Genomic DNA, 7,500 nt, shown 5'->3' with positions numbered 1-7,500 from the left:
CGTTTGTTTTACATCACCCAATCAACATGACTGAGTTAGACTTTAATATATTAGCGCCCCTCACTTCACACGGGTGTGATTCTTATTATTCGGGCGGGTCGGGTGGCGGGTTGTTATTGTTGGTTGTCATGGCTGCCAGTTCCCACCTGATGTCGTGTGTGAGCTCCGACTGCTCCAGACCGTTCTGAATAACTGCCAGCTTGCATAATGTCTTGAGGCTAGGACTGAAGTCTAAGACATACAGGTCATCTTTTCCAAAGAGGATGACACGATCTCCCACAACGCAACAGCACATCCTCCTATACGTCCCCTTGAGCTCAACCTTCTTCCAGGAGAACGTCTCTGGACTGAATTTCCACACATCATTGTTGTTCCAGCCACCAAATATGTACAGCTCTCCATTGTAGGTAAATCTTGAATGACCGCAGCTTCCTACTGGATGAGGCTGTGGAGATGGTGTGCTCAGCCAGACGTTGGTCTCTGTGTCAAACACTCTGATGATAGTGATGTCCCCAAAACCCCCAAATACAAACATCTTTGTCCCGATGATGGTGGCAGAGTGACCATATGAATAAGGAGGTGGAGTTCCTCTGGTGTTAATTACTGACCAGACCATTGTGCCGGTGTCCAACTTGCCGGTGTCATTAGAGTATCCAGTCAGATTGGTGTTTCCTCCATGGATAAACATGACCTTCTCCAACACACAGGCTGAGTGGTTGTACCTCTCGTCTGGAACAGTCCCAGAAACCCTGGGTTTGAACCATCTGTGGGCGTCAACATCAAATGTATAAAGCACATTGCAGATGCCTTTCTGCCAGAAAAGCATCCCACCCCAGATGTAGACTATATATTCAACCAACACAGCTGTGTGCCGTGAGCGCCCGGATGGAACCTCTAGGTGGCGTCCTCCTCCTCTTCCAGGGGTCACAGGGGTCAGCTTCCTCCAGCATAAAGACACTGTGTTGAAGACGTGAACATCAATGTGATCACGGTCTCCTCTAAAGCAGTAGAGCTTGTCCTGCAGCACCACAGCTGCATGGCCACATCTATCTGCTCCTCCTTTCAGATGGACGGTCCAGCGGATCATTCTAACGTCACAATGTTCTTGCGTCTCTGTCCCACAATGCAGTTCTGTATCTCCGTCTCTGTCCCAGAATGCAGTTCTGTCAACCACACGCTATCTCTTATATCTCTACAGTGGTACAAACGTCATGTGACGCCTCTGGCCAATCCGTGAAGCCGGTGTGTTGCGTCAGCCAGACGTACAGTAGTCTATCTGTGTCCGTCACTCAGGGAAAAGGCTCCAGTTTTCAGTGTGACATATAGTCAACATCTTCCTCAGTGTTGGATCAGTAACAGTGGTCAGGTCATTTGCCACTGTGGTGGCACTCCTTGGGCTAATAACGGCCATAGCCAAATGTGCTGACCTCATCACATTTGTGATGACGGCTATGGCCGTTATTAGCCCAAGGAGTGTTTTTATGCAAAAATAATGCTTGGAATGGACTCAGCATCATGAAAACACCCTAGTTTGACATGTCACATGCTACTTAAAGCAAAAGGAAAATTTGAAATTATTTGCCTTATATAGGATGTCTATGGTGGCCATACTGTACAGGCCATTTTCAACACTTTCCCCTCGGACAATTTCAGGCAACTTTGTGTATGTTATTCAGGACATAATGTAAGATACAAAATCAGCTAAGTTTGGTTTTTTGCAATTAGTTGGAGGTTGACCCCTTTTTTCCCATATAATGCCTGTACTAGTGGGAGCTTGTTCCATGCCGACGGCCCGTAGAAGCAAAAAGCTGCTTCCCCGTATTTTTTTGTTGCCATTTTTTTAGGCAAAGCGAGCAGGCCAGCAGTGGAAGACCTTAGGGGGCGGTTTGGGACATATTTAGGCAGATAGTACTTTTCTGTGTTGATGTATGGGCTGTCAATCAGATAAGACTTTTCTGATCGGATGTGTAGTTCTAGACTCATGTAGATAGATAGATAGATAGATAGATAGATAGAATACTTTATTGGCAGTTTAAGAAAATTACAGAAAAATGACATCATTTAAAAAAACGCCAAATGGACTTAGACACAAAAAAGCCTTCGCTTGTTTCCATTGTGGTCCACTTTGTAACATGAAACTATACACATACATGCTGTACAGACAAAACAACCATGGAACATATAATAAATAATCCTTATATATAAGGCTGGGAGCTATATACATAGGACAAGAGGTACCCTGGGAGAATAGTCCTGAGCATGGGAGATGGGCTATCCAGGGTCAGAATCTAACTATGACCAGTGAGTGTGTAGATGGAGCCATGATTTCAGGTCTTTCCTAAATATTGCAATAGAATTTAGGGCTGGAGGGAGTGCATTCCACAGAGTAGTGGCTGCGTAGAAAAAAGCATTTTTTCCCATGAGTGTAACATTCAGAGAGTGTGGAATAGTTGTCTTTCTAGTTTCTACACCAGACTATCCGTCGCTCTCAGACAGCACGCATAGCATGTGTTATTGATGTGTTCAGCAAAAACACCCCCCTCCAGACTCCCAGCAGTTAACCCATTCTGACCTGAGATCAGATTCATACGAGGTTTCCACTGGACACACACTGGTCTGATTAACCCATTCTGACCTGAGATCAGATTCTATAAAAATGTCAGTCGCTCTTCGATTTTTCAAAAAATAGCAGATCTACAAGCTCGTACGAGCTTGTAGATCTGCTATTTTTCAATAGCTAAAGCACGACATGATGCCAACACCAAAATGGGTTCCCGTTCAGAATGGGTTAAACGCTCCCAATCGAAGCCTGCCTTTGATAAGCTGATGACGAGCACACATCTCTTCATCTCATCTAAAAGTAAAAACAAGCGGGTGGGAGGAAGGAGCCTCACGCACCATGTTAGCAGAGATGACGTACAAATAGCAGTGGAGAGGAAAGCATCCAAGACGTCATTTATTGACATTTATTGAAAAGATTTCCAGCACAAGATGAAATCCTCTACGCCAGACTCACAACAGACATAAAAAATTCACAAGTACGTACATACATAAATACATTCTTATATCTTATACATAATACACTTACTGTATTTACCAGTTTATGACCTTACAAGCCAGCCCTATAGTTATACAAAAAACCTTTTGTTGACCAACATTTTTCAAGTCTATTCTTAGAACTATTGACTTTTTAAACAGGCCTTTCCATAGCCGGCCTGGTTAAATGTCGATTGCTTTATTTTTACTCTATAAATAAACTAAACTAGAGCCTGGACCTGGATTTAGTCGAGGCTTTATGAAGGCAGCGATGAAGCAAAGACAACATGTCTGTGATATCAGTGAAATAACAGAGTTAACGTTGCTTCTCTTCTCTTGACATGAACCAAAACTAATTTGTAGAGCCGCGCATTTGAGCTAAAACAACACGCGATAACTCAATAAAGCTAATTGCTGAATTCATTGCTTCTGTTGTCAAAACAAATGTAACGACAATAAAAAGCCAAACGTCTAATTTTGAACAAGAGAAAACAATTGGGCTACACAATGCCTGAGCTAAGCTCGCCTTTCTATACGCCTATAACGATGACTACACTCACTGCCGTTAAACCCGTTTTTTTTATTGTAATTTGATTTGATTTAAAACCATGTTTTGATTGTGTGCCAAAAAGACCAACGTGTCTCCATTCTTAGGCAACAGTGAAGTTGTAGCATGAAGTCCGTTGAGTTCCAGCAACATGTTGAATGAGACAATATTTATGGTCAGTGACTTTCTGACCCCCTTGACAGTCCTCCTCCCCATAGACATTTATCAGACGCTCTTAATCCAGAGTGACTTACATTAAGCAATAACAAAAAAAGCACGGTCTGTGGCCCAAATGGGTCTGAGAGGCTAAATGTCATCAAACGGTGGTTCCGTGGCTCAGATGGGTCTGAGAGGCTAAATGTCATCAGACGGTGGTTCCGTGGCTCGGATGGGTCTGAGAGGCTAAATGTCATCAGACGGTGGTTCCGTGGCTCAGATGGGTCTGAGAGGCTAAATGTCATCAGACGGTGGTTCCGTGGCTCAGATGGGTCTGAGAGGCTAAATGTCATCAGATGGTGGTTCCGTGGCTCAGATGGGTCTGAGAGGCTAAATGTCATCAGACGGTGGTTCCGTGGCTCAGATGGGTCCGAGAGGCTAAATGTCATCAGATGGTGGTTCCGTGGCTCAGATGGGTCTGAGAGGCTAAATGTCATCAGATGGTGGTTCCGTGGCTCAGATGGGTCTGAGAGGCTAAATGTCATCAGATGGTGGTTCCGTGGCTCAGATGGGTCTGAGAGGCTAAATGTCATCAGATGGTGGTTCCGTGGCTCAGATGGGTCTGAGAGGCTAAATGTCATCAGATGGTGGTTCCGTGGCTCAGATGGGTCTGAGAGGCTAAATGTCATCAGATGGTGGTTCCGTGGCTCAGATGGGTCTGAGAGGCTAAATGTCATCAGATGGTGGTTCCGTGGCTCAGATGGGTCTGAGAGGCTAAATGTCATCAGACGGTGGTTCCGTGGCTCAGATGGGTCTGAGAGGCTAAATGTCATCAGATGGTGGTTCCGTGGCTCAGATGGGTCTGAGAGGCTAAATGTCATCAGATGGTGGTTCCGTGGCTCAGATGGGTCTGAGAGGCTAAATGTCATCAGACGGTGGTTCCGTGGCTCAGATGGGTCCGAGAGGCTAAATGTCATCAGACGGTGGTTCCGTGGCTCAGATGGGCCTGAGAGGCTAAATGTCATCAGACGGTGGTTCCGTGGCTCAGATGGGTCTGAGAGGCTAAATGTCATCAGACGGTGGTTCCGTGGCTCAGATGGGTCTGAGAGGCTAAATGTCATCAGACGGTGGTTCCGTGGCTCAGATGGGTCCGAGAGGCTAAATGTCATCAGATGGTGGTTCCGTGGCTCAGATGGGTCCGAGAGGCTAAATGTCATCAGATGGTGGTTCCGTGGCTCAGATGGGTCCGAGAGGCTAAATGTCATCAGATGGTGGTTCCGTGGCTCAGATGGGTCCGAGAGGCTAAATGTCATCAGATGGTGGTTCCGTGGCTCAGATGGGTCTGAGAGGCTAAATGTCATCAGATGGTGGTTCCGTGGCTCAGATGGGTCTGAGAGGCTAAATGTCATCAGATGGTGGTTCCGTGGCTCAGATGGGTCTGAGAGGCTAAATGTCATCAGATGGTGGTTCCGTGGCTCAAATGGGTCCGAGAGGCTAAATGTCATCAGATGGTGGTTCCGTGGCTCAGATGGGTCTGAGAGGCTAAATGTCATCAGACGGTGGTTCCGTGGCTCAAATGGGTCCGAGAGGCTAAATGTCATCAAACGGTGGTTCCGTGGCTCAAATGGGTCCGAGAGGCTAAATGTCATCAAACGGTGGTTCCGTGGCTCAAATGGGTCCGAGAGGCTAAATGTCATCAAACGGTGGTTCCGTGGGTCTGAGAGGCTAAATGTCATCAGACGGTGGTTCCGTGGCTCAGATGGGTCTGAGAGGCTAAATGTCATCAAACGGTGGTTCCGTGGGTCTGAGAGGCTAAATGTCATCAGACGGTGGTTCCGTGGCTCAGATGGGTCTGAGAGGCTAAATGTCATCAGATGGTGGTTCCGTGGCTCAGATGGGTCTGAGAGGCTAAATGTCATCATATGGTGGTTCCGTGGCTCAAATGGGTCTGAGAGGCTAAATGTCATCAGATGGTGGTTCCGTGGCTCAGATGGGTCTGAGAGGCTAAATGTCATCAGATGGTGGTTCCGTGGCTCAGATGCAGAATAAGGACCTTGATGTGAAGAAAGGTTGAAAGCACTGAAATAGTTGTTTTGAGCATCGGGGGGGAATTCCACACGGGACATTTGGTTTGTTTTTTAGTCCCTCTGTGTCCCCAGAGAGGGTTAGGGTTAGGGTTAACCCTAACCCTCTGTGTCCCCAGAGAGCAGCGTGAGTCCGGGACCCCTCTGTGTCCCCAGAGAGCAGCGTGAGTCCGGGACCCCTCTGTGTCCCCAGAGAGCAGCGTGAGTCCGGGACCCCTCTGTCTCCCCAGAGAGCAGCGTGAGTCCGGGACCCCTCTGTCTCCCCAGAGAGCAGCGTGAGTCCGGGACCCCTCTGTGTCCCCAGAGAGCAGCGTGAGTCCGGGACCCCTCTGTCTCCCCAGAGAGCAGCGTGAGTCCGGGACCCCTCTGTGTCCCCAGAGAGCAGCGTGAGTCCGGGACCCCTCTGTCTCCCCAGAGAGCAGCGTGAGTCCGGGACCCCTCTGTGTCCCCAGAGAGCAGCGTGAGTCCGGGACCCCTCTGTGTCCCCAGAGAGCAGCGTGAGTCCGGGACCCCTCTGTCTCCCCAGAGAGCAGCATGAGTCCGGGACCCCTCTGTGTCCCCAGAGAGCAGCGTGAGTCCGGGACCCCTCTGTCTCCCCAGAGAGCAGCGTGAGTCCGGGACCCCTCTGTCTCCCCAGAGAGCAGCGTGAGTCCGGGACCCCTCTGTCTCCCCAGAGAGCAGCGTGAGTCCGGGACCCCTCTGTGTCCCCAGAGAGCAGCGTGAGTCCGGGACCCCTCTGTGTCCCCAGAGAGCAGCGTGAGTCCTCTGTGTCCCCAGAGAGCAGCGTGAGTCCTCTGTGTCCCCAGAGAGCAGCGTGAGTCCGGGACCCCTCCGTGTCCCCAGAGAGCAGCGTGAGTCCGGGACCCCTCTGTCTCCCCAGAGAGCAGCGTGAGTCCGGGACCCCTCTGTGTCCCCAGAGAGCAGCGTGAGTCCAGGACCCCTCTGTGTCCCCAGAGAGCAGCGTGAGTCCGGGACCCCTCTGTGTCCCCAGAGAGCAGCGTGAGTCCGGGACCCCTCTGTGTCCCCAGAGAGCAGCGTGAGTCCGGGACCCCTCTGTGTCCCCAGAGAGCAGCGTGAGTCCGGGACCCCTCTGTGTCCCCAGAGAGCAGCGTGAGTCCGGGACCCCTCTGTGTCCCCAGAGAGCAGCGTGAGTCCGGGACCCCTCTGTGTCCCCAGAGAGCAGCGTGAGTCCCTCTGTGTCCCCAGAGAGCAGCGTGAGTCCCTCTGTGTCCCCAGAGAGCAGCGTGAGTCCCTCTGTGTCCCCAGAGAGCAGCGTGAGTCCTCTGTGTCCCCAGAGAGCAGCGTGAGTCCTCTGTGTCCCCAGAGAGCAGCGTGAGTCCTCTGTGTCCCCAGAGAGCAGCGTGAGTCCCTCTGTGTCCCCAGAGAGCAGCGTGAGTCCCTCTGTGTCCCCAGAGAGCAGCGTGAGTCCTCTGTGTCCCCAGAGAGCAGCGTGAGTCCTCTGTGTCCCCAGAGAGCAGCGTGAGTCCTCTGTGTCCCCAGAGAGCAGCGTGAGTCCCTCTGTGTCCCCAGAGAGCAGCGTGAGTCCCTCTGTGTCCCCAGAGAGCAGCGTGAGTCCTCTGTGTCCCCAGAGAGCAGCGTGAGTCCTCTGTGTCCCCAGAGAGCAGCGTGAGTCCGGGACCCCTGCGCTCTGTGTGTGCATGCGAGCATCATCGGCCT

Source organism: Protomyctophum bolini (assembly GCF_963924005.1).
Source record: "Protomyctophum bolini genome assembly, chromosome: 12".
Lineage (NCBI taxonomy): Eukaryota > Metazoa > Chordata > Actinopteri > Myctophiformes > Myctophidae > Protomyctophum > Protomyctophum bolini.
This window is presented reverse-complemented; position numbering follows the sequence as displayed.